Below are 26,107 nucleotides of genomic sequence, written 5' to 3'. Positions count from 1 at the left end.
AATGAGCAACAATAAAAGAACTACAAGGTTTATTGTGAATGGTTGTGCATTTCAGTTGATAGCGATAATACAAAATGAAAGTCACTGCCTTGCAAAATATGGCAGAACATCACGGAAGTAGAACCTTGTGAGTTTCGCCCTCAAGGTTTTTCATTCCGCTTCATCGAACCTAATCCTTTCAACAGTTAGGAAGCCAGGACCGTAGAGCACGAAGTCTGCCCACTGCAGTCCTGTCAACCCTATTTGGCCAACAACTTGGAAATAGTAGTCATGATCCCTGCGCAGGTACGGATGGTCCTCGTTGAATGTCACGTAGGAGCTACGCTCTTTTAGTAGCTCGCCTGCTGTGTCACGTAGTTAGTAGGGGCATTTGACCTCTAGTACCCCATATGGGCTTGCCTCTGTTGGGTCGAACACAATTCTGTCGGGGCTTGCTCCTAGCCAAGGTGTTTCAGGGTGGACAAATAGTCCTTAACAGGAGACCACAACATCATGGCCGCGTGAGTGCAGGGTATCCTTGTAGCGCTGGACAGCTGTGAGCTCGTTAGTGATGCCATACCTGCAACATCATCATAGCGTCACCTCAAACAAAGTCAGTTAGCAGGACTATGTCTTTCACTTCTTAACTTTCACTTCAAAAAGCTCTACATTTGTTGAGGAAAAAGAAGGAAGATGACAGTAACTGGCTCTCAAAGTAGGAAAATGCATCCAATCGCCAGTAGGAGACGTCGTTAACAATAATGATTGAACAACAATCAGCTTGTACGCTGCATCTGAAAATAGAAGGGGAAAACAAAGTGACAAGTCTGTACGTACTGAATAGCGCGAACCCGAGAAAGGTCTTTGGTTCGCAATATGTTGTCCAAGCCTCTTCTAGTCCAACTGTCACGTTTTAGGCAACTCCAAACTTCGACGCAGTCAACCTGTGGACACGTGCATCCCTCCACAATGTGCTGGCACTCTGCTGGCGTGAACTTCTTTCAAGCTCTCTTGCACTGCTTTGTGTGAGACAAAGTGGCTGGAAATATAAAGTTCAATAACATGCCATGCTCTACAGCCACTTCACATAAGGCCAGATTTCCACATCTTAGCAGTTAACATTTTGTTAATTGGGAAAATCCTGTCATGTATCACAATCATGTATTCACCAATTTTGGCACTTTACGGCCGCTATTGTTTATGCACCAATAAACACCCGAGTCGTAATCACAATTAACAGCTTGGAGAAAAGCGCTTGGAGAAAAGCGCAAGGGGCTCTGCCAGTGCCAAAATCGAACGAACTAAACGATCGAACTAAATCAAACTAAACTAAACGATCGAACAAAAACGAAACAAACATATCTACAATACCATCAGTGTCCTTTGGTACGCTGTAGGGAGGTTGCTTGGAACTTGCCATGGAGTGCAGTCTTCAAAAAATGTGGCATCGAATGGATCAGATATCCCATGCCGTATGCTCGCAAAATTAGCACATAGGTAGGTTTTAGACCCTGCTGGGGTCATTGGCTGGTGATAAGTCAAAGGAGCTCCTACTAGCGACGGTCCAAACTTTGTTTCTCGGAACTCTAATTTGGCCCCCAGAAGAGAGGTAGCGAAGCCCTGCTTCCCATCGAGTAATGCAAGCGCTTCAGCAAATTTCTCTACTGCCTGGATTTCCTCTTCCTTCGTCTGTAGTTTAGTCCTTGCATCGTAAAGCCGTAGAGGTAGGCTGTTTTCTGCTCCATTTTCTTCAATCTTCCTCCAGTCTACTGCTTGTACTGCTGTACCATTCACAACCTACTTCCTTGGCACCCTCCATCTCTGAGGCAATTCTGTACAAGAAAGCTGGGCGGGTGCTTCTGCATACCCTTTCTGCTGTAGCAAGGACAACAGGCGTAGTGATGCCAGGATGTGGTTACATACAGCCTTTCCAGCAGGACAACCACAGCGGGTGTACACAATAGTACCAGCGCTGTCAAGAGAGATACAGATACTGTACGGGTCACTTCTTTTCTTCAGGCTCCGGTAGCACTGACACTTCGTATGAAATGTGTTGTCCCTGTGAAACCAAACATGACAATCAATAACAGATATGGCGATGACAAAAACACGTAAGGACAATCATGATGCTGTATCCACTGTAATTCGAAGTATTCAGTACAAGCAAAACGGGAAATCAGCTATATATCTGACTGCAGCAAGATGTTCCTGAAGCAGCGCAGCCGTCGCCTTTACAACGCTTTCTGTTGCCCAAGACAATGCACACAGGTTTAAGATAAAATATATGAGCTGACGTTTCACTTGTGTAGCAAGCTTTAATCGTCGCCGGAACAACGTAGGACTCTGTCACGAACTTGTAGCTCCGGCGGTGGGTTCGGTAGGCCACGCTTCTGCCGTCGTGGAAATCTTTCATCGCGTTTTCAGTCACAATCGGTAAACGCGATATATCGTTCACCCAGCCAGTTTCGGGGAAGGATGAGTGACCCCCTGTCTCAGTCATCGCAGGCTCGAGCACCTAAATTAGCTAAAACCACACTTAGTAACCAAACCGCAACGCAGGGAACACGGAAGCAACGCAGTTTTCGACTGCACTATGGCGGCAGAATGCCAGTGTTGCCAGACCAACATCCAATTTCGAAAAGGGTGTATTGGACAACAAAAAATGCTCTTTTGGTCTGGAGATTTCGGTCCGGGGGCGTTTTCTGCCCCCGATCATAGGGGAAGAGAAGTGCTTAACCATATAGGTTTGATTGCTAGGCATTCGACGAGGTCACCCACACTTCATGCCTACACATGTGGGAAGGTCCCGGAGTTTGCACAAAAACCCGTCGGCCAGGGCCTGACCAAGACCCTCACCGCCACCGTTCAAGGTTTCTACCCTTCACCTCACATCCCCTCGGCACGGTACGGTTAACGCCTTGGGACTGGGGGCTGGGGTCCGTGGTGGCGCCACTCACCAAACACCAGCCGAAGCCGGTGCCCCCTGCGGGGGAAAAAAAAAAAAGCTGGATCAAATATGCATTCCAGGTCCACGAAAGATCTTCGTGACACGTTTGCATAATACTTCTGCTCTGCATCTGGAGATGTCGTTGCCCGAAAAAAAAGCATCCCGAATTCACGCAGTCGGCTACTATCGCCACATGGTTCGAAAATGTCAGACTATCGCCTGAACAAGTACTGATACTCTCGTACTGTTTTGCGAAGAAAATGACTTTTGACCAAGCCCTCGACGAGGCATCAATGAACTTCACTATAACCAGAGCTACTGTTGCAGACATGTTCAGCTACTGCAGAGAAGTTTGCACAGACTCTCTTGCGACAATCCAAGCTTCAAAAATCGGCGGAACCGGCCACACAGTCGATATCGACGAATGTAAGATAGGGCGGCGTAAGTACCAACGCGGTCGCATTGTGGAAGGGACGTGTATTCTTGGGCTAATCGATGTCACCACGAAAGAACTACGTCTCGCTATCTTCAGAGACAACAAGAGGGACAAAGAGACTCTCCTGTCTCTCATAGATGCCAACGTGCATAAGGGCACAACCATATACACCGATTGTTGGAAGGGCTACATAGGACTGTCAGCGGAGGGCTTCCAACATATAACTGCAAATCACCAGTATCAGTTTGTTGACCCTGACACCGGTGTGACCACCAACCATATTGAGTCGCAGTGGAGGCCACTTCGTCACAGCTTGCCGGAGGTGGCATCACCAGTGACAACACGGCGTACCACCTCTCCGAGCACCTTTGGCGAATGGATTGTGCAAACAACAATGAAAACCCTTCTGAAAGGCTCCGCAGCGACATCAAACGCCTTTACACTCCCGGACACGACAACTAAACCTGAAATGACACTGTATATATTGTAAATACTTCTAAATAATTGTAAATATTTGACATGCCCCTTTCGGGGACCGTATGCGATTGGGTAGTCTGCCCTGCACCGTACTGATGAGCCCCAATTAGGGCGAAACGGTTGCTGTCACGAAAAGCTATCAATACCACACTACTTTGTTTCGCTTCCATCAACAACCTAGCCCAACCTGACCTAACCTAACCTCAGTCTCGACGGATGAACAGTCTACATGAGCCCTCTCGACACATGGAATACGTGTTCGCCTGACCTAACCTAACCTCAGTCTCGATGGATGAACAGTCTACATGAGCCCTCTCGACACATGAAATATGTGTTCGCCTGACCTAACCTAACCTCAGTCTTTACGGATGAACAGCCTACATGAGCCCTCTCGACACATGGAATACGTGTTCGCCTGACCTAACCAAACCTCACTCTCGACAGATTAACAATCTACGTGGGCCATCTCAACACGTAGAATACATACAATACAATTCGCTTGACCTAACCTATAACCTCAGTCATGAACCTTTGTCGTTAATACTCCTCATCTAACACACAACTTTCCCTCTAACTCATTCGTCCCTCAGCTAAGAATTTCCACTATTCCAGTGCATTTCAATATTAAATGCTGTACTCCAGACACCTACACTCAAAACACGCCTGTGTCTTATTCTGAAGTCCTTGCTTGTTATGCAGTTTTCCATTTTACATCACAGGTGGCCCTAACCTCCTAATAGCGCTGTTCTGCCTTTCAAAATCAGGTATTCATTTCGTGACGTGCATTGAAGGTCCGTATTCATTCGTGTTGTCTGGCAACAATGACGTAACGCAGGTATTCCTATTCATTTCGTAACTTTCGTAACGCGCATTGACCGTCCGTATTCACACTTATCGTCTGATAACAATGACGTTACCATACTCCCGCTCAATCTACATCCATCCGTCAGCTCCGGAATCGTTACTAAACTACAGCTGTAGTTTAGTAACGATCCCGGTTTCATTTCATGTATGATTTCATGTTCATCCGCCTGGTTCACGTACGGCAGTGACGGAAAATTAGGAAGAGCTGCAAGAGATGCTTTAATGCACCTTAGCAAAGCGATTGGTAAACATCGCTGGCGTTTCTGTCGTTCCGTAGGTGAGATGGCGTGCCCTTATCACGGATAATAACGAATGCACAGCGAGAGCTGTGAACTGAACTAGTGGGGTACCCTCTTATAAGTTTACTACACCACATAGCACGCTCCTAGAGAACCATCATCCCGAATCACAACGTTCACGCCCAATTTGTTGAAAACGGGAGGCGGAGCCAGTAGAGAACGAGAAGGAACACAAAAGTGTCTCCTGCGGTCTTCCGGAAGTTCCTTATCTTCCGTCACCCCCGTGTGTCAACCAGGCGGATGGACACAAAATTGACAGCCGGATACCTCATCCAGAAAGCGCATTGGTGCACCGCTACACGCAAGAAATATGTAAGCCGAAACCGATTAATGACTCGGAAAAATCACTAAGTGTCAATGCGTTTTTTTTTTTCTTGTTCTTCTGTCCTGATGCGTAAAACAGAGGTTCCATAGGCGTGCAAAGTAAAATTTAAAAGTTAGGATGTTTATTTAATTAGTCAGCGTATGTAAATCAGCTGCTCACTACTAAGTTTATTGCTGATGTCCCAAGGATCTTTACCAAAAAGAAATTTATTCGATGGCTCCACCTGTTCGCGAATTACCAAGCCGGGGGATTTCAGTGCATGGGACACCCGGTATGTTTATTTTGACTCGCTTTGGCTCGTCCCCTTCATGTCTGTCTTCCCCTACTGAAATGTTCCATTACCTTAACTTGCGTTCAATATGGGATAAGCAAATGCGGAGTAAATCGGTATCTCTTCAAAGGGAACTTGGAGCTTGCACGTGTTAGACCCTAGCTAACAAGGTCGTTGTGATAGCTGACACAATCTCTGGGTGTGCCCTGCGAGTGAGGGAGACACGTATACCGGGTGTTTCAGTTAAATCCCCGGGCTAAATAATTCACGAACGAGTGCATCACTCGACGAACTTTCTGTTTCACAGGCATCTGTCTGATGCCACCTACAAGCTGCGCAGCGCGTGAATGAGTAGGAGGAGGTGATTATTTAAAGCAAAATTCAAATGACTTTCATAAAAAGCATCACTTCTGAAGCAGGGCACTGTCGGCATTAAATTGGGTACCGTTACGTGTTTGTGTTCACATATCTTGTCACGGCTGATCGCAATCAAGCGGAAAATGACGTAATTCATTGTTGTAAGGATATAACTCAGTGGTGGATAAGGGAGTGAAAGAGTGTTCTTTTTGCGCTTCACTGCAACCAGCAGCAACCCAAGCAGCACAATGTACCGAAAGTCGAGTGCAATAGGGGTGGACGGTATGTGTCTTATCACGGTTCCTTAGTTTCAAGAGTGTGTTCAAGGTCTTCCACCTACCCGTCCACCCCTATTGCACTCGACTTTCAGTACATTGTGCTGCTTGGGAACAAAAGTATGTAAACTGACACCAATTAGTCACTGCAACAAATAACAACAAACGCAACAACAACTGCAACAAAGGCTTCGGGGCAGATTTTTTCTAAAATGCGTCCACTTAAATGCCGACAGCATCCTGTTTCAGAATTTTTTTTATAATGAAACTCATTTGATTTTTTATTTAAATAATGAACGCGTGCCACTCATTCACACTGTCTGCAGTTTGTTGGTGGTATCGGCCAGATAATTGTAAAAAGGAAAGAATTATTAATTAGCGAATTATTTAGCCTAAGGATTTAACTGAAACGCAGGTATATAGGGGAACGTGTACCTTCTGTGTAGTCTATCTTGCAAACGTGTAAATCTAGCACACTGATCATGGTTTCGTTACAGAGCGCTTGCTTTTGAGTGGAATGCTATAGTGTTGTATATGTCTAAATTATTGAATGTATATAGGCTCCGTCGTTCATTCATTCTAGAACTGAACTCATGCATTGTCTTCAAATTTTGTTACAGGTGCCTTTCTGAATTTCTTGTCAACGAAGAGAAATACCCAAAACAAATATGAACTGAAAAAGAGGAGCGCAAAAATGAAGGTTTATCTGAGCCAAAAAATATGTGACCTTTGTCGTCCACGTAGAACGAACCCGTAGCACCCTAACTAACTGTTCACCTGTCCTGTACACCCTACATGTATTTTTCACATCAGTTCCGATGTTGTCATTTTCTCTGTGTGTGTGCACCACGTCCTGAAACCAGAGATTGAGCGATTCTTCGTACATATGCGCGTCTGTGGATGTACATACTGCACATCAGACCCCGGATTCACAAACGCGATCGTAAGTTACGCTAAGATACGCTACGACGTCGTAGCCTGCGACGCGCGTACGACGGCGTCGTAGGCGCGATTCACAAAGCTATCGTAGTGGAGAGGGTACCCCCTTTGACGAGGAAGAGGAAGTTGCTCGCTTCCTGTCAGTGTACCTCGGAGAGAAACAGCCAAAGGGTGCGAGACTATGTTTTCGCTATGGTAACGATGACGAAAATTTGCAATCACACCAATAAGAGTCGTCCCGCTAGAAGAAGACGAAGTTGTTCGCCCTCTCGGTCTTTCGGTGGGCAACCTTGACAATGGCTTCTGCACAATCACAACCGAAGCGCGTTCGACGACCCAATTTTACAGAGCGCGAAATAGAAGCAATTGTTGAAGATTACAAAGCAAACAAGCGCGCCATTGACGCTACGGGGGATGGTCCCCATGGCTCTGTAGCAAAATGTAATGCGTGGACGCGCATTACCGATACTTTATTTGCCGTGTCGGCCATCAAGCGGACGCCGGCCGAGGTGAAAAAGAAATGGAGCGATTACAAAAGTCTGAACAAAAAAAAAGGTAAGGAATGAGGGCATACATGAGTGGATTGACCACTGTGCAAGATTGGAGCAGGGGAGCAGAGCAACACATTAAGTGCAAGTTCCCCTTCACCATCACTTCAAGAAGTCGGTGTTTCCGTTTTTCAAATATTTTATTTCAACACAGGCACAAGCGCCAGACGTAGCCAAGGAAAGACTGGCGGAGGTGCTGCTGAAGTACCTCCGCTGACGCAGCTAGAAGAGAGGGTCGTGGGCACCTTGGATCAAAGCACTGTTATTGGAATTGGTGGTAGCTTCGATTTAGGTGTGGGAGGTAAGAAAATCAATTGCAGGAAGGTTCCCGATGTCAGCGTACTCTTTGCACAAGTAATATGTTTTTTTTAATGTTGTGTATTTCAGGCGATATGATACTGAACTACGACACTATCCACTCCAGTGGCAAGTCATGCTTCCCATTTCACTATAGCTGACATATCATGCATGGTTTGTCCTTTAAAGCTCACATGCTTCTTTTTTTTTCTTTTTTTGCAGACACCACTTCAGGCAGTGCGGTTCTTATACGCTCGGATGCAGCAGAAGGAGGGTTTAGCACAGTCCATCACAGCCTAGTTGTGTGAGAGCTGAGCTACCCCACATATGTGTGATGATGATGATGATGATGATGATTAGGATTTTAATGGCGCAAAGGCAACTTACACATATGTGTATGTGATCTGAAAATAACATGCAAAATAACATTTCATCGTTAACATGCAGAACTGGCTTCCGCTCCATCACGGGCAAGCGTCGGTACAAGCCTATTCTCTGTGCGTGAGGAAGCAGCAGCTACACCAGCAACACAGAGTGCTGATACAACGCCTCCTCTATTTATAGAGGAGGCGTTGGCTGATAGCACACTTGTTGTGGAGACACGACCACACAGAGGTGGACATATTTTGTGTCATGTCTTTTGTGGAAGCTGATCGCCTTCTGAAATATTACCAGATGTATTGACACTATTCATAGACATACACTATTTTGAGTTTTACCTACTTTTTACCTGGACTGTTTATTGTGGCTATCGTGTCCTTTATGCACACCACCAGGGACTGCCTCACAGAGTGCAAGGCACAGCGAAGCCAGCGAAATTGCGCAGACACACCGAAAAATGGAGCAGCACCTCGCAACACTTGTTGATACTGTATAAGTAGTAATTTTCGCGAGGACCTATTTTTCGCGACATTCGCGAACGCCCTTTTATCGCGAATTTAAAGTCCCGCGAAATGTTCGAACCAATGACAGAAAAATACGTGAAAGAACTATGTAGTGTTCAAAGTGTGAACAAAGTGTTCAGTTCGCCGCCGCTACTGGCGACTGTAGTCTCGGCTTCACGTACGAATCCCGCGCATGTAAGCCTCCCGTGATTCCGGTTCCTTGTAAGCCTGGATCATCCAGAAAGCGCGTATGCACTCTGTCACGCGTATAGACCTTTGGAAAAGTTGTCGCATCACTACCAAGTGCCAATCGCACTTGTTCGATGCGATGTCAGGAACGACGGGAGACAGGGCAATTGGGCAATGGCACAGATACGAGCCGAGTAGGACCCCCTAATCGCATCCCTTGCAGTCAGAAGTGCTCAAAAGCAAGACAAATTGAACGAGTTACCCAGTTGTGATACCTCTTATTAGCTTCTTCCAAGAAGTTCAAGGTGGATGGCCCCTAAGATGCAGGGTGGACGCAGCGCGGTACCGCGAATTTAAGGTCCCGCGAATAATTGCCTGATCCTGGCTTCTCACAAATTCGCGAATTATTGAGACCGCGAATTTAAGCACTTATACAGTATTCAAACAAGGCTACTGGCCATTAAAGAGTATAAATACAAAGTGAAGACGTTTCCAGGGGGACGTATTGAAAGAAATAAAGATTTCAATGAGTTTCAATGATTTAAAGAAGAATGACGTTCCCATTTGCAAATGTACATTATGTTTTCTGTTCATTTTCAATTCATACAACTGTTACATTAAAGGACTCATCTCCTAGTCACTGAAATGTTTATGTAGAAAATAATGGTACTACATGAATACCCGTCGCACAAGGTTATCTCGGATAGCAACACCACTAGCCATGTCTTGTCCAAGATATTCCGGCCTCTCCCTGTGTTCTATTTCTGCATGTTGATGATGATGATGATGATGATTGGAGTTTTAATGGCGCATTGGCAACAAAGATCATAATCTGCATGTACGAAAAAAGAGAACAGGGTGTTAGTTCTTGTGTTACACTTGTGGGTGATCGGAAACAACCAACAGTAACTAATGGCTTGTTGCACAAGTACCGGTTTGCATTTGACCCCATTAATATTTCCTAAACTTGGGTTGAAGTTTCAGTCCTTTTCAGCGAACGAACCACTTGACACTGTTTGGCATGTGGGCTGGTTTGTGTCTTTTCTTTTCTCTAGAGTCCCCTTAAGTTCACAGGAAGTGCATGACTAGAGCTAAGTACCAACAGGATCCGTGAGGTCGATGTTGTGACACATGCAATAATTGTGCAGCACTATGCATGCCACGATGATGGCACACGTCCTTCTCGTGGGATACATGAGGCACCCTCCTGACTTGTCGAGACACCTGAATCGTGACTTCAAGAGTCCAAAAGCACGCTCTATGACCTGCCGTGTCCTCATATGCGCTGAATTATATCTTTCCTCTCCCTCGTTTGAGGGAGCCTGGAATGGCGTGAGCAGCCATGGCTGCGCAGGATAGCCGGAGTCACCTGCAGTCAGCACAGATTACGTTCAGATAGTTAAGCAATGTGAGTGAGTGATTAAGGTTTTTCTGGCGCATGAGCGACTACGGCTATTATGCGCCAAGACAATGATAAAATGTTATCTATTTAAAAAGGGGAATAATTCAGTTAAAATGTAGTTTAAAAGTACTTGATGCAACCAACATCGTTTCAAAAATTGTATACACAATTAAAAGTAACCAGGGGCTCATCACCCAACAAAAGTGCGGAATGGAAGGGAATGTTATATTTATAAAAGGCGGGAAAGTGGCGGCGACGGTGAACTTCGTGCAGTGGGCACATTACCAGAATATGCAGAACAGAAAGCGGTTCCCTGCAAGGCACACACTGGGGTGGATCCTCCTCCCGTAAAAGGAATCCGTGTGTCAGGTAGGTGTGGCCAATACGCAACCGAGCTGACAGAATTTCGTGAAGCCGGTTACTGAAAGCATGTGTGGGGTTGCCTATGTCATGTTTGATTAGATGGAGTTTATTAGTGTTCTGTGTGTTCCATTGTTTTTGCCGTTTCTCATTAATCGTCTTTCGTATGACTGAGCGCAAGTCTTCAGCTGCCACTTCTGTAAATGCGAGGTCGCCGGACAGTGCCTCGACAGCGGCCTTGTCGGCTTGCTCGTTGCCACGTATACCTACGTGACTTGGCACCCAGCAGAGTGTTAGAGAGAAACCTTTGTTTGCAATTTGGCTGAATAAATGCTGGGCCTGTTGCACAAACGGGTTCTTTTGTTTCCGTAAGCTACATATAGCTTGTAGACAGCTCATGGAATCAATGTACACGACTGACGTATCAATGTGAGAGTGTAACACATGATTAAAAGCAAGGATCACAGCATATACCTCTGCAGTGAAAATGGAAAAAGTGTTTGGCAGACGGCGAGACACAACAGACGTGCCTGTGACCATTGCACAGGAAACCTTTGAGCCCGCTTTAGAGCCATCCGTGTAAAGGGCGACATGGTCTCCAAAACTGTCCTTTAATGATAAGAACTCCTGCTGGAGCACAACTGTAGAAGTTTCTTGCTTTTTTATATTTTAATAACGATGTGTTGTGTGTTGGTGGTGGTTGCCATGGGGGAAGCCTCCCACCACTTGCCACTAGAGTCACCCTGCCCTGGTAAGGGAAGCCGTAAGCTTCCATTTCCAGGGACAGTCGCATACTAAAAGGAGGGATGACAGAAGGTCTGTTCAAAAACAGCTGCTGGAAACGGGTTTCTGTGGCACAGGCTAGGGCAGGGTGCTGCGGGTAAGATCTCACCTTCATTGCATACGTAGAGGCAAGGCAAAATCTCCGTTTTTCCAGCGACCATTCATTGCACTCTGCATAAAAGCTTTCAACTGGTGATGTTCGAAAAGCTCCCAACACCAGACGGAGACCATGGTGGTGAACCGGGTCTAAAATCGCCAGCGCAGACCTCCGTGCAGAGCCATAAACCAAAGACCCGTAGTCAAGCTTTGAGCGAATGACGGAAATATAAATACGACGCAGGACTTCCCGGTCTGCACCCCAAGACCTGTGCGACAAGATCTTGAGTATATTTAAGGCCTTCATTGACTTGACTCTGAGATTTTTTATGTGAGACACGAAATTGAGCTTTTGGTCAAAGATGACACCAAGGAATTTGTGTTCAGGTATGACAGTAATATCCTGGCCATTCATTCTGAGTGTAGGCTCAGGAAACACACCCCTCACTCTTGAGAATGGAACACAAACAGTTTTCTCAGGAGAAAACTTGAAACCGTTTTTGGTGGACCAGTCTGAAAGTTTGTTTATGGTGAGCTGGAGCTGTCTCTCACACCTAGAAACGCTTGTGGAAGAACAGGATATTTGAATGTCATCCACATATAAGGAGTATGTGACAGACGGTGGAATTGCATGGACGACAGAGTTCATCTTTACAATAAAGAGTGTTACGCTTAGAACAGACCCCTGCGGGACTCCATTCTCTTGTGTGAACAGGCGGGACTGTACAGTTCCCAGCTGCACCCTAAATGTTCTCCCCTGAAGAAAGTTTGCAACGCAACGGAAGAGTCGACTACGTATCTCAAAAGAGTGTAGGTCACGAAGGATGCCATACCGCCAGGCGGTATCGTACGCCTTTTCGAGGTCGAAAAAGATGGATACACAATGCTGCCGTCTGACAAAAGCCTCCCTAATAACAGTCTCCAAACGTAATAGCTGGTCTGTTGTTGAGCATGCAGTTCTAAAGCCACACTGATATCGGTCTAGGCATTCATTTTCTTCAAGGTAGTACATAAGCCTGCAGTTCACCATACGTTCAAAAGTTTTTCCTAAGCAACTGGTAAGGGCAATAGGCCTGTAACTGCTTGGACTGGAAGGACTTTTCCCTGGTTTTAGCAGTGGAATGATGATCGCCTCCTTCCAGCGGGACGGGAAACAGCCCTCATTCCAGAGAGAGTTAAAGAAGCATAGAAGAGTTTCTAGCGATGAAGGTGTTAAATGCTGCAGCATAGAGTACGTGATGCGATCTGGCCCTGCAGCTGTCTGTTTTGAAACGCTCAGTGCTCTTAAAAGTTCTGTTATGGTAAAAGGCCTATTGTAAGTGTAGTTGTCGCCAGTATCACATGACAGGGTGCACTTCTCGGCAGAATCCTTGAACTTCAAGAACTCCCGTGTGTAATGAGCAGAAGAGGAAACGTTTTGGAAATGTTCACCTAAGGCGTCAGCCTGGTCTTCGATGCTCTGACACGTGATTACATTTATTTGCAAAAGTGGAACAGAGAAGCTCCTGTAGTCGCCTCTGATTTTTTTCAGTCTGTCCCATACAAACTTGGATGGAGTGCTACTATTTAAGGTGGATACAAAATTTTCCCAAGATTGCCGTTTCGCTTGTTGCCGTGTCCACCTTGCTTTCGCACGGGCTCTTTTAAAAGCGAGTAAGTTTGCTGGGGTTGGGTATCGTCTAAACTTATCCCATGCACGGTTCTGCCAGGGGAATGAACGTGTAGTATATTTCTATTGTCGGGAAAAACTCACGTGACCTCTGACGTCGGGCCAATCGTTGGGCCTCGGTAGAGAAGTTTTTTGCTTTCTTTCATTTTGTCTCCCTGGGTGACGGGTGACGTAAAGCGACGCTACCGAGGCGTTCTTTTTTCCTTTCCCCTCTGTTCTCTCCCCCGCTTTGGCGGTTCTGCATTTTCGTTCGCATCCAGTGAAATAAATAAAACGCGGAAGCGTTGGCTCTTTCTGTTGCACAAGGTGCTTTATTTTTCGGGATTGGTATTTCCAAATCATACATATGCAGCCTTCTGTATCTGCGCGAAACACAAACTTCACATGAACATTGTTTCTGAAGTTCGAGTAATATATGCCGAAGCAACTTCGCCTTCACTGTTAGCTGATATGTCTCACGTGGAAGATTTCACAGTAGATCAGTAAATTCACTGCACAGGCACACACATTCACAAATCCAGCATGACTGAAAACATGTCCATATTCCTTTGCTGCTTGTGTAGTGGCACATGTCAAGGCTGACCCGTCACAAAGGAACCTGTGCTGCTGCTAAACCAAAAGATGATGTTCCAACCACTCAGAGTGGCATACCCATTCTATTGCGTCCATGCAGATGCTTTTCTGAAGCAGATATGAGTTGAGCAGTACCTAGTTGATACCTGAGCAAGAAAGGCCAGAACAGGGATCAGAAAATGTGAAAACTAAAAATTCTACCGGCCGAAATGTTCCGTATATGCCACAGGTGCGGTGCTATGCTATGTTACTCTAAGCAGCAGAATGGAATAGGAACTGACTTACCTGCCATGGAGTGGAAAAACACAGATGCTTCTTGAATCGTTGTCGCGGCAAGCAAGCGAAGCAGTCCTGCCTTCCACTTATCTATCACTGAATCTACTTGCAGAAGTATCCAAGAGGATTCGACTTTTGCAGAGTCGGTATCGACGGGCACTAAAAACCATCCAAAGCGGCACCGGCAAAGATGCTTTGCGTGCGTCCCTGCTGCACCATATATTTCGAAACTTTACGGCGACCTTCCCCGGCCGCTCCGGCACCCCAGACACGGCGGTGCCGGCTTTCCCGCGCCACGAAGAGGTTATAATTTCAAACCGACCAATGAGCGCTCGCATACCAGAGGAGCGGCCGCAGGAGCCAATGGGATGCTCTCGGTAGAGAACTCGTGCTTCGACGTAAAAATTTTGACGTTTCATGACGTTTGATGACGCGAAAGGCTCGCAGCGCCTCACTTTAGTCCGCAAAGGAACTCGCGAGTTTCATCCCCTTGGTTCTGCTCCCGTCTGGTGTTCGCACAATCACTCGTCCACCAGGGCTTGCAGCGTCTAGGGAGACGACCTGAAGATTGCGGAATGGATTTAGTGGCTGCGTTAATAATAATGTCTGTAATGGTGTCATTTGCTTCATTAATGCCGAGTCCATGAAGTGATTCTGCTGACAGAATGGCTTCTTGTTTAAAGGAGCCCCAATCGGCAAATTGTGTTTTCCAACGGGGTGGTCGGGTAGTGAGGGTAGCTGCCAGTTGATTGACTTTAATACAAGAGGGAAGTGGTCGCTACTGTAAGGACCGTCGGCAACTGTCCATGAAATGTCTTGGAATACAGATGGACTACATAGTGAAATGTCAATAGCTGAGAAAGTCTGTGAAGCCGAATTGACATGTGTTGCACTCCATGTGTTGAGAAGGCAGATTGGCAAATGTTAGCATTTTCTCTAACATCCTACCTCGTGTGTCAACTTTTGAACAACCCCACAGGGGATGGTGTGCATTAAAATCTCCAAGCAGCACAAAAGGCTGTGGCAGCTGTCTGAGAAGGTCTTGAAGTTGTTTTTCTTCGACCTTAGCTGATGGTGGCAGGTACAGAGAACACACCGTCATCCCACGGTCAGTGCAAATCTGCACTGCAACAGCCTCAAGATTTGTAGAAAGTGGGACATCTCTCGTGGGGAGTGTTCTCGCCGTGAGGATGGCCGCACCTCCAGAAGCACGTGCAGCATTCGTTCGGTCTTTTCTGTATACGTTCCACCGTCGGAGGTGGCATGGATTTTCAAAGTTCAGATTAGTTTCTTGAAGACAGAAACAGACAGCACTGTGTCTGACTGATATATCATCGATGTCATCAAGATTCCCCAGAAGACGACGACAGTTCCACTGAACGATACTCTTGCAACTGGAACTCATTAGGAGTAAGCAGAAGAAGGGGATCACCAAGGACTGAAATGCAACCTGAAAACGTGAAGACCCCGTGAAATGTGGAAACATGAATGTAAAGAATCAAGGAGCTTGTATCCTTGGTGGAGGGGCCTTTTGCTGTTCTTTGCCTTTCAGACCCCGTCCTCTGCCGGTGTTTTTCTTTCTCTGCTCTTTGCCCAAGGACGAAGTAGTAGTACTTGGAAGACTCGATGACGACTTCTGCGATAAGCAGTCGTCATCATCGACATCCATGTCTTGGCTTGTACTTTGGGACAGGCCCTTGGCAATCCCGTCCCAAACGGAGGGAGATACAACAACCTCCTTTGAGGCTGTGGCGGCCTCTCCCTGGGTGATTGGCTGTGTGGCCACTGGAGGAAGCACCTCTGTGACCCTCTCTTTCAGTTGGGGAGTGTGGTGTGGAGGCCCAGAGGTCTGGGTCTCCACTGAAACTCTGAGTGGTGCCACTCCCCTGCGCACCACATCAGAGAAAGTTCCTTTCTTCTGGAACTGTAGCTGGGCTCTCGCCGCTCGGTACGTGACGTTTTGCTCAAACTTTATTTTGAGAACCTGTTTCTCCTCCTGCCAGAAAGGACAGGATCTGGAGTACGCGGGGTGGCTACCTTCACAGTTGGTGCAACGGATATCATTTGAGCATGTCTCTGACGAGTGGTCTTTGCCAGCACACCTTGCACAGACAGCCTGTCCATGACACACATGCGAACCGTGGCCAAACTTCTGGCACTTGTAGCAGCGTCTTGGATTGGGATATATGCCCTCACATGACAGTTTAGATAGCCAGCTTTGATTGTTGATGGAAGACTGTGGAGCTTGAAAGACAGGACTACGTGTTTCGTGGGAATCTCTTTTCCATCTCTGCGCATCACGATTCGTTTTGCTGAGACTACACCCACGTCAGCCAGCCCTTCCTCAAGTTCGGAGTCTGAGCACTCAAGTAGTTCACTCTCAAATATCACACCACCTACGAAGTTCAAACTGCGGTGAGAGCTTACGGTTACAGCTGTTTCTCCGATGTGGGTGAGGGAATACAGTGCATTACTTTGTTTTCGGTTCTCCACTTGGACTTGAATGTCACCACTGCTCAGCTTCTTGGCGCTGTAGTTCTTGCCAACTACACTTTCCAATGCTTTAGGAACTGCAAATGGTGACATTTTCGAAAGTGGTTTTGTTTCGTCTTTGGAGGGTACCCCGAGAAACTTTGTATACCATGGTTCAGGTTCGGGTCTGTATAGGGAAGTATTCTTATGCTCGGTGCGGGACCTTTTCAGTCTCCGATCATTGGGTGATAAAGAATTAGAAGCCATACATATAATGGAACTATTCGGTGCAAAAGTCCTGCCGCCCACCACGGAGCCCAACCAGGGGACCGCGCTTAGCGCCGTAGCAGGTACGTTCACACTATACCCACGTGCAGCTTCTGAAGGTGAAAGACTGCCCAAGGTTGACCCTTGCCGCCAAAGTAGGTGAAAAGAGAAAGGGAGCAAACGGGGGAGAAGATAAAGAGAAAGCAATGAAAGGAGAGATGGCGACTAGCTGAATAGTCCTGGCCGGGCCTTCCAGGACCACCCGTCTATGGGAAGCAGGGGCCAAAGCAGTGTGTTGTTTTCCCGGAGGGGCCCCGAAGGGTCCAAAGCAACCTCCGAGTCTACTCAACTGCCAGGATCCCCCTTTCCCCAGACACGGGAAAGCCACGCACAGCTATACGTGGGGGTCTCCCTCCTGCGGCGACCCAACCGTTGGTGCAGGAGGGGGCTACTGCGGCTGTTGCCAGGCGATGGAGGCGCCAAGTTCCCGACGCCGGGGGTGACGCCAGTGAGACGAGACGACTGGTGTGTACGTCGACATACTGTACAACCCTATTATTTCACGCCCCTAAAATTTCGTGAATTGGGCACACACAGTCGATACATTCGCGACCACTAACATTTACGAATGCCTCTGAATGCTCCAGATTGCAGGTTATGCTCCATCCGTGTTGAAAACACCCGCTCCATTTGTTGGAAGCATGTCCAAGCGCTGGAGAATTAGGCACTGTGCTCGAATTCCAAATCGCCCAGAACATGTTGCTGTTTCCTACCTAAAAGATCCTACAGGTCACTGCAGCGAAACATGGCACGGTTATCTAAAAAGTGAAGGCATGCGCTAAGAGTGGGAACAAGAATCTACAATATTTGTATACCCTTACAATAAAAATTTTTGCCAAAGTGTTCTTCAGTAATTATTTGATTTGATTTGATTCGGGTTTTATTGGCGCATCAGCCACAAAGGCCATAATGCGCCAAATACCACTGAAGACTAGTTAGTTAAAAAGTACATGTGTAGGACTAAAATGTGAGTAACTGTTGCATTAGTATTTAAAATTACAGATGTTTTAAAAACCCAGCATCTTTAAAACACCTATACACGTTCTCAAAAGGAACAAAGCTGTCATCATCCAGCAGAAGCATTGGGTGGAGGGGCAAGAAGGTTCTATAAGAGGGAGCAAAATGATGTTGACGAAGATGTTGGTACGCTGGACACGTGATGAGGATATGAATGATCGAAAGCTGTTCCCCACAGTGGTTGCATTCCAGTGGGTCTTCTCCTCGTAGAAGATACCCATGCGTCAAGTATGTGTGTCCCAAACGAAGGCGAGAGGATAGCACTTCATATAGTCGACTGGACATACCTTGTGAGCAGGTGCCTACATTGGGCTTAATACTGTGTAATTTATTATTGGTTTGCTGGTCCCAAGATGTCTGCCAGTCGTTATTGATGCATCTTTTTAGACATAGTTTGAGGTCTTGATATGGAATTTCTAAAGGGGTTATGTCACTTGTTAGCACAGCCGTAGCAGCATGATCAGCTCGCTCATTGCCAGGTATCCCAACAGTAATTATTTGAGTGGTCTAAGTATTGCAAAGTGCTTGCAGTTCAGTGAATATATTCATTTTTGCAGATGCTGTCAGCAAGACTTCTGATGTTGGTACTGTGGCAGAGACTCAAAAGGCAATACAGACTTGGTTGCGGCATGCACGTGAGAGAGCCGACAAGGCTGGCTGGCAAATTCTCTACTCCGTAGCACCATTCTACTCCTCAAAACATGGAGGATAGTGAAGAAGTTATCAACAAGACAAGTTGTAAATGACCAACATGTAATTACTGTTGGAATGATTGTCAACAACGGTATATGGCCCCATTTGCAAAAACTGACAGCATGGATCATTGCCTCGTACACTGTTAGTATAGTGTAGTGTTATACAACAAGCAACGGCTTAGCTTCATTCATGCCCAATCTGATGCTGCACCTACTGCACTTTCACTATGCAACTTGTGCCCCAGCTTTTTTCCCTCTAATTTCGTCCAATGACAACTTTGATCCTGTTAAGTCAATGAAAGCTGTCACTGGGTCAAATAACAGAGGAACAAAGCAAGGGTACAAGTTGGCATAATGAATGTGCAAAAGGTGCAATACCAGACTATGCCTGAACAAAGCTGAGCCGTCAGTTGTTGCGCAAGTCGTCACCTGACCCACAGCTAGTGTATGTCTGAGTTTGTACATCACATGCATGCATAGTCTGTGTTACCACTTGCATCGCCTGCACACCGTAACAGTTCCTCCTGTGTAGTGTCTTCCCTTTCTGGTACAGTTTTTTTATTGTGACTCATTTGTATATTGCCAAAAACAGGTTTCACTGTTTGTGCCATTAGGAAACTCTTTTGGCAGGTACGCCACCCGTAGAACATGGAGCTCTGTTGTAGACCAGTGATTCCTACCTCCTTGTGCTGGTGCTTTACTTTTTCAGATGTGTGTGTGCATATGTATCTTTTCTTTTTCCTCAAGCATTGTGAGAGCCGCTATATATATATATATCTCTCTCTCCCTTTAAAGAAATACAGTGCTTGCCAAAATCTGGTTTCACTGTTTTTGCCATTAGGAAACTCTTGGCAAGTACGCAACCTGTAGAACATGGAGCTCTCTGTTGTAGACCAATGATTCCTACATCCTTGTGCTGGTGCTTTACTTTTTCAGATGTGTGTGTGCATATGTATCTTTTCTTTTTCCTCAAGCATTGTGAGAGCCGCTATATATATATATATATATATCTCCCTTTAAAGAAATACAGTGCTTGCCAAAATCTGGTTTCACTGTTTGTGCCATTAGGAAACTCTTGGCAGGTACGCAACCTGTAGAACATGGAGCTCTCTGTTGTAGACCAATGATTCCTACCTCCTTGTGCTGGTGCTTTACTTTTTCAGATGTGTGTGTGCATATGTATCTTTTCTTTTTCCTCAAGCATTTTGAGAGCCGCTATATATATCTAGTAGTAGAGCGGGGAAGAGCGTGGTAACCAAAGAGCATGGTGACCATCATTCCCCACCGCTCTAGATAGGAAGGTATTTGGAGCAAGAGCGTTCGCGCCAAGGAGGAGCACGCACCAAGACCGCCCCGCGCGTTTCGCGGCCGCGCGTCGCGTAGAGAGGGGTTTCCTTCTCGCGTTTGAACATGCGTGAACATGCAAAATACATCTTATTCCCTTTCCACATCTTTTAATACATCCCCAAGCGGGGAGTTTTCCTACCGCACTTAACATAGCATACTTTCATCCTGAAGACATGCAAGCAATAGACATACACATTTGTACAAGTGAAAAATATTTTATTAATGCCAATTAAAGTCAATGATGCTTAGTAATGCTAATTAAAGCCAATGGTGCTGGGGATTGCCAATTATGTTGCCAATCTGCGTGAAGGAGAAAACCCCAGCGGAAAAACCTTCACACCTGAAACAGAAGAAACATACAAGACAGTACACATTTTCTACAACAGAAAATATTTTTATTCCATAGTTAGCAAATCAAATAATGATTGAAATAAACTTTCTCGAATAATGTCCCTAATGGCGTCAGGATCTGAAAGATAACATATAATCAGCATTCGCCACATTGCTTACCCAACCAGATGACTCACTGCAGCAGTAGCAGCAATGATCTGAAAGAGAACCTAAATATTAAAGAACAACATCCACACTTTCATTCACATATACGTACGATGCATAGGGGGGGCAGGGTAATCTGAAAACAAATGCAACAACTATGAATATCGGCTACATAAAAACGATATGCCACCGGAACACTATATCTCGAAAGAGAACATTCACTTATACATACAATGCATAGGGGGTCCGGGGTAGTCTGAAAACAAAGACAACAACTATGAATATCATCATGTACATAAAATGATATGCCATTGGAACACTATATCCTGAAAGAGAATGTTCACTAATACATACACTGCATAGGGGGGGCAGGGTAATCTGAAAATGGGGGGCCAGGGTAGTCTGAAAACAAATACAACTATGAATATCGGCTACATAAAAAACGATATGCCATCGGAACACTATATCCTGAAAGAGAACATTCACTTATACATACGATGCATAGGGGGGCCGGGGTAGTCTGAAAATAAAGACAACAACTATTAATATCGGCTACATAAAAACGATATGCCACTGGAACTCTATATCCTGAAAGAGAACATTCACTAATACATACACTGCATAGGGGGGTCGGGGTAGTCTGAAAACAAAGACAACAACTATTAATATCGGCTACATAAAAACGATATGCCACTGGAACTCTATATCCTGAAAGAGAACATTCACTAATACATACACTGCATAGGGGGGCCAGGGTAGTCTGAAAACAAAGACAACAACTATTAATATCGGCTACATAAAAACGATATGCCACTGGAACACTATATCCTGAAAGAGAATGTTCACTAATACATACACTGCATAGGGGGGGCCGGGTAGTCTGAAAACAAAGACAACAACTATTAATATCAAGCATGGTAACGAGATCTATAACTATACTCACTGTCAGGAGGTGGTACCCGATGATCATCTAAAAGATATTTGCAATTAAGATCAGACATGGAAACAGGATCTATAACTATACTCACTGTCTGGTGGTGGTACCCTGTGATCATCTAAAAAGATATTTGCTATTAAGATCAAGTAATCAAAGTCATATGCTGGTACGTACTTTCATTTGATACCACACAAACTGATTCATCTGAAATGAAACTCATATATTAACATGAAATCTATGAAATGTCGCTAATACATACAGCTTGGTGGTGGCGACTCAGGCGCTGAAAAGAATGGAACTTTAGATACTTCTCGCTTTTCATATTCACCATTTCCTTACCATCTTCGAAGTAAAACACAGGGCTCGACGTGAACACTGAGAAAGATAATATTCTTAAGAAAATGAACTTGATGAGAAAAACCACCAAAACTCACCACTATCATCATCATCTTCAAAACTGGAGAAAACTGAGAAAGACAACCTTCATAAGAAACCTAACTTTAAGGTAAAAACCATCAAAACTTACCACCATCGTTGGCCATATTGCTTCCAAGTGATGCTCTAGGAACCAAATCTTCATTTTTTAAAGCTGACGCATCCTCATTATCATATCACATCCTCTCCTACTTTGTATAAACAACTTTTAGCAACAAGATGGTGGGCTAGAGAAATCCACATGTAGCAAAAGTCTTTGTAGTAAACAACCAATTGCAAACTAAGGAAAAACGCAACCAATAGGGAAAGTATGCACATCCTCTCCATCGGATTCCTTTTCAACATCCCCCTCACAGTCGACGATGGAAGCGCAGAAGTGCTACGCGGTCTCCGAGGACGATTGTATGTATAGAAAGTTTTCCCGTTTTTCCCTCTCTAAAAATGTGATTCTTTGTTAAGATTCTGATTGTCTCCTGACGGGGGATCTTCCTCTTGTGAAGACATTGAAGCCACCACCCAGAACTTTCTTTATACAATATGATGAGCATCTGCGACGCTGTCGTTGTGGTGGATTGTGGTCATCGAATCCATCTCATTGGCTAGACAATAACATCCGACCTTATCTCGGTTGCCATCCAAGCTCGGATCAACCATGAAGCCCAGTGAACGATTTGCTTTGACGGTACAATGGCTGATGTACAAGGATTTGATGAAATTAAACTCCTATCTGAACTGCAACGGGCCAGAGGCCGATTTTCGTCTCATTATGCAAATTCTCCCGTTTCCGATGCGGACGAAACGAGGAAAGATTAGTCGGAGGCTCCAACGCTTCGTCGCCATCAAGTGTGACTTGTTGCGACGATATCGTCAGGGTGACAATATCTCTCCAACCATACTTAATGCTGGACTCAAGCGACCAATAATTCGAAACTTTTACATCCAACACTCGGAATACATCGTGCGTCGCAAGAAAGATGGTTGTCGCAAGGTGTCGAGTCTGGAGGACTATCTGAAAGAGGTCTGTACATTGAAGAAATAAAATGAGACATTTTTCTTTAAATGAGGTATTCCTCTTCAATCATTTTTATTATCTTGAGGTCATTGTGTACAAGGTTATTGTCAAATAAGGAAACAATGCTCTTGAGTTGGTAATTCTTACAAAGGCGGGAAGCAAAGAAACAAACAAAAAGTCCACAGTGTGAGCTGTAAATGCTTTGAATGCATTTCTCGCAGTACTGATCAACAGGTAGATCTAGCAGCTCTTCTTCAATCGGTGGTAGACCAAAGCTGTCCACATAGATGTACTTGTCATTCCTGTCTCTCATGTACAATAGCCAGTGTTCTCCTGGACCGTCGTGTGGGTGTGTATTGATAACTATAAACCCTTCTGTCGTTAAACTTGGTACCATATCAATTGCGAAGGTCCCGCGATACAGATTCAAAGTTTCATGGTTCAGAGAAAACAATAATTCCAGATCAAACACATTCATGCTTAGTCCACTCGAACAACAAGATCACCATCAACTGATAAAATCTTGGGTGCTTCACTAATAAGTATAACCGACACTGCGCAAGGTAATGGCTTAGCAAACTTCATTTCAATCCTGCAATTGCCCTTCCGCAATGGATTAAAGTAGGAACCAAAACTTTCGTCAGCACTCAAGTTCCAATGCATGATAAAGGAATTTTTTTTATATTTTTCATAACTCAACTCAACATGTTTTTCATTCAGTTGATACAAGAATTCGTAGTAGCTTGCTCTACCCAGATCATTTTCCCAGTCATAGGATAGTTGCTTCCTGTGTCCATCAACTGATAGTGTTACAGAACTAACATTAAAATGTTCGAAACAAAAGGGGCTCGACTTGTAATCACCCTGATAAGCTTCGGTGCGAACTAGACATACAGTAAGTTGATCAGGAATTCTATCAGGGAATAAGTTTTCAAAGATTGCATCATGAAGGCCCGGCGAAAGCGAGCGGACTTTGCTTTCTAGTCCACGCATGATGTAACATGCCGGGGATGATCTAAGGGCTTTCTGGTGTGCAATAAAACTTGAGTTGCTAACTTTGACTTTGCGTGCTACAAGTGCCGCGCTGTGGATTTTCAATTGATGCTTATGAGTTTCATTGGTGCCAGTTAGCAATCTAAAGCTATCCGTATTATGTAGAGCAGTCACTCGAACCCCCACACCGGGTAACAAAAGCCTCCCTTGGTTTGTGAGGTCTGTGTTAACTTTCATGACAATTTCAAATAGTTTCCCCCCACTTGTCCTAGCTATGCGCAACTTTGCATCCCGAGCGACTGGATCATTTGCTGCATGCTCTCCTGTATCATATGTATACATTGCACAATCATCTAAAGTCTTCTGCAGATGAGTATTCGTATGAAGTAGGGTATCAATCATACATCGATAGGAGTTCAAACAGTTGCTGCTTGCAAGACGTTGATTCAAGTGAATGGTTACATATTTAAATAAAGCGGCACCCAAGTTGTTGACTGGGAATACAATGTCCTCAGTGATACCATCTGCTCTTCGGGTAATTGGTTCACTCCCGTCCGACCTCAATATCTGCATAGTTATATTAAAATACAGAGATGATAAATCGAGATACAAGTCTGAGAGATTTGTTATGTTCCATTCGATCGTCGATTCTCCCCCGCTGATTGTAGAAACAGGATAATAAACTTGCGCCTCGCATGATTCTATTGAAACTTGGGTCGGAGGTATGTTGAATAACTCACACTCCCCCTTCAAAGCCAGCTGGGACTGTGCGTGTACAACGTTGACCTGTGACATCTTTGCAAATGAAAAGGTACAATGCTTTCCTCATAGCTTTATTTGTTAGCATCTTACCCGAGCAAAAAGACTCTTCCAATCCCCCTTTACCTTTTGACATCGCCCTCTCAACCCAACCCTACCTGGGCCACCTGTATTTCGGAATGCGATGGTCGTTTCGAAGCATTGTCCACCACACTTTCTACAAGTGAAAGGCGCCCCATTGCTCAACTTCTAACCAGCTTGGATGCTGATGCACACTTTTAACCCCCCACTGACCCGCTGTTTTCAGAATGCAATCCTGTTCACAATTGGAATCATTGTCCTCCAGTCCCCCTACAATTTGACATTGTCCGCTGGCGAGCATGGTCCGTTTTTGCTAACCATCAGCCGTTCCACTCCTCTAACCCCCCGCCGACCACTTTTCTGAATGCGATCCCGTTCACGATTGGAATCATTGTCCTCCAATCCCCCTTTTACCTTTTGACAACACCCTCACAAGCCAGCCCTACCTGGGGCCACCTGTATTTCGGAATGCGATGGCCGTTTCGAAGCATTGTCCGCCACACTTTCTACAGGTGAAAGGGGGCGACCCATTGTCCCGACTTCTAACCCCTCTTGGTCGCCATTTTCGGAGTGCGACCCTTTTCCATAGAAAAACCTTTTTTCTTTATAAGGAAGAAACATCAACATATGAAAAAAAAGTGTCTTCTTTATTTCATGGTTACAGAGGATTAATCGAAAATGTCTCTTCTATTCCTCTTTTTCCTTCGATGTCCGCTGCCTGCAATGTCCTTCAAAATCTGTGTGCCTAATTCATTTGAGCTTGCTCTCAGTGCTTGCTTGATGTTTTGCCCTTCAGATAACTTTTTCGCCAAATTTTTCGCTGCGCTCATCGCAGTACGGGCTATGTAAGGCTTTGCACGATGCAATAGTGGCAATGCTAGCTTACGCAAAGAACTAAAGAAGCCATTCCCAGATTGAAAAAGAGGTCCTTTATACGGTACTAAATCACCAAGTCCCAATCCATAATGGATCTCCGGCACTTCTTTAAGATACATTTTTGAAGTGTAGAACTAGAGCTGTACGACCTGGTCCTCTAAAATGAAGTGGACGACCTGTCTCATCATACAACTTAATCGAAATTGACGTGATTTCATTCTGTAACAGCTTCAAATATTGCACGTTATGGAAGCTGTAATGAATCTGGGGATCATCTTTATGTAAATATGGGACGAGTTTCAAAATGGGAAACTTTTTTGCACCTATATGAGATGATTCGATAATATCACAATAAATCACGAAATTATGAAACAATGGTTTAAGATTGAGTGGTGTGGTTCCGGTGGTGGTGTTT

At 45.2% G+C, this 26,107-nt stretch overlaps 3 long non-coding RNA genes across 4 annotated transcripts; all 3 read right to left on the bottom strand.

Annotated features, from left to right (window-relative positions):
• Window positions 1-12: 12 nt before the first annotated feature.
• On the bottom strand, window positions 13-12,916 carry LOC135385229 (uncharacterized). Of its 2 annotated transcripts, XR_010420365.1 has the most exons (4): window positions 11,742-12,916; window positions 1,351-2,038; window positions 817-1,018; window positions 13-559 (listed from the first exon to the last, which is right to left on the bottom strand). It is a non-coding gene; the product is annotated as an uncharacterized LOC135385229 (long non-coding RNA). The 2 variants fall into 2 exon arrangements; XR_010420364.1 differs by lacking the exon at window positions 11,742-12,916 and having other exon boundaries at window positions 1,351-2,958.
• An 8,622-nt stretch (window positions 12,917-21,538) lies between these two features.
• On the bottom strand, window positions 21,539-21,820 carry LOC135383154 (uncharacterized). Its single transcript, XR_010419699.1, has 4 exons — window positions 21,796-21,820; window positions 21,711-21,740; window positions 21,628-21,654; window positions 21,539-21,569 (listed from the first exon to the last, which is right to left on the bottom strand). It is a non-coding gene; the product is annotated as an uncharacterized LOC135383154 (long non-coding RNA).
• Window positions 21,821-21,891: 71 nt separating this feature from the next.
• On the bottom strand, window positions 21,892-25,730 carry LOC135385227 (uncharacterized). Its single transcript, XR_010420361.1, has 3 exons — window positions 22,063-25,730; window positions 21,971-22,003; window positions 21,892-21,911 (listed from the first exon to the last, which is right to left on the bottom strand). It is a non-coding gene; the product is annotated as an uncharacterized LOC135385227 (long non-coding RNA).
• Window positions 25,731-26,107: the final 377 nt, after the last annotated feature.

Source organism: Ornithodoros turicata, chromosome 2 (genome assembly GCF_037126465.1).
Source record: "Ornithodoros turicata isolate Travis chromosome 2, ASM3712646v1, whole genome shotgun sequence".
In the NCBI taxonomy this organism is placed as follows: domain Eukaryota; kingdom Metazoa; phylum Arthropoda; class Arachnida; order Ixodida; family Argasidae; genus Ornithodoros; species Ornithodoros turicata.
The sequence above is the reverse complement of the archived record's forward strand: the minus strand, read 5'-3'. Positions and strand labels throughout refer to the sequence as shown.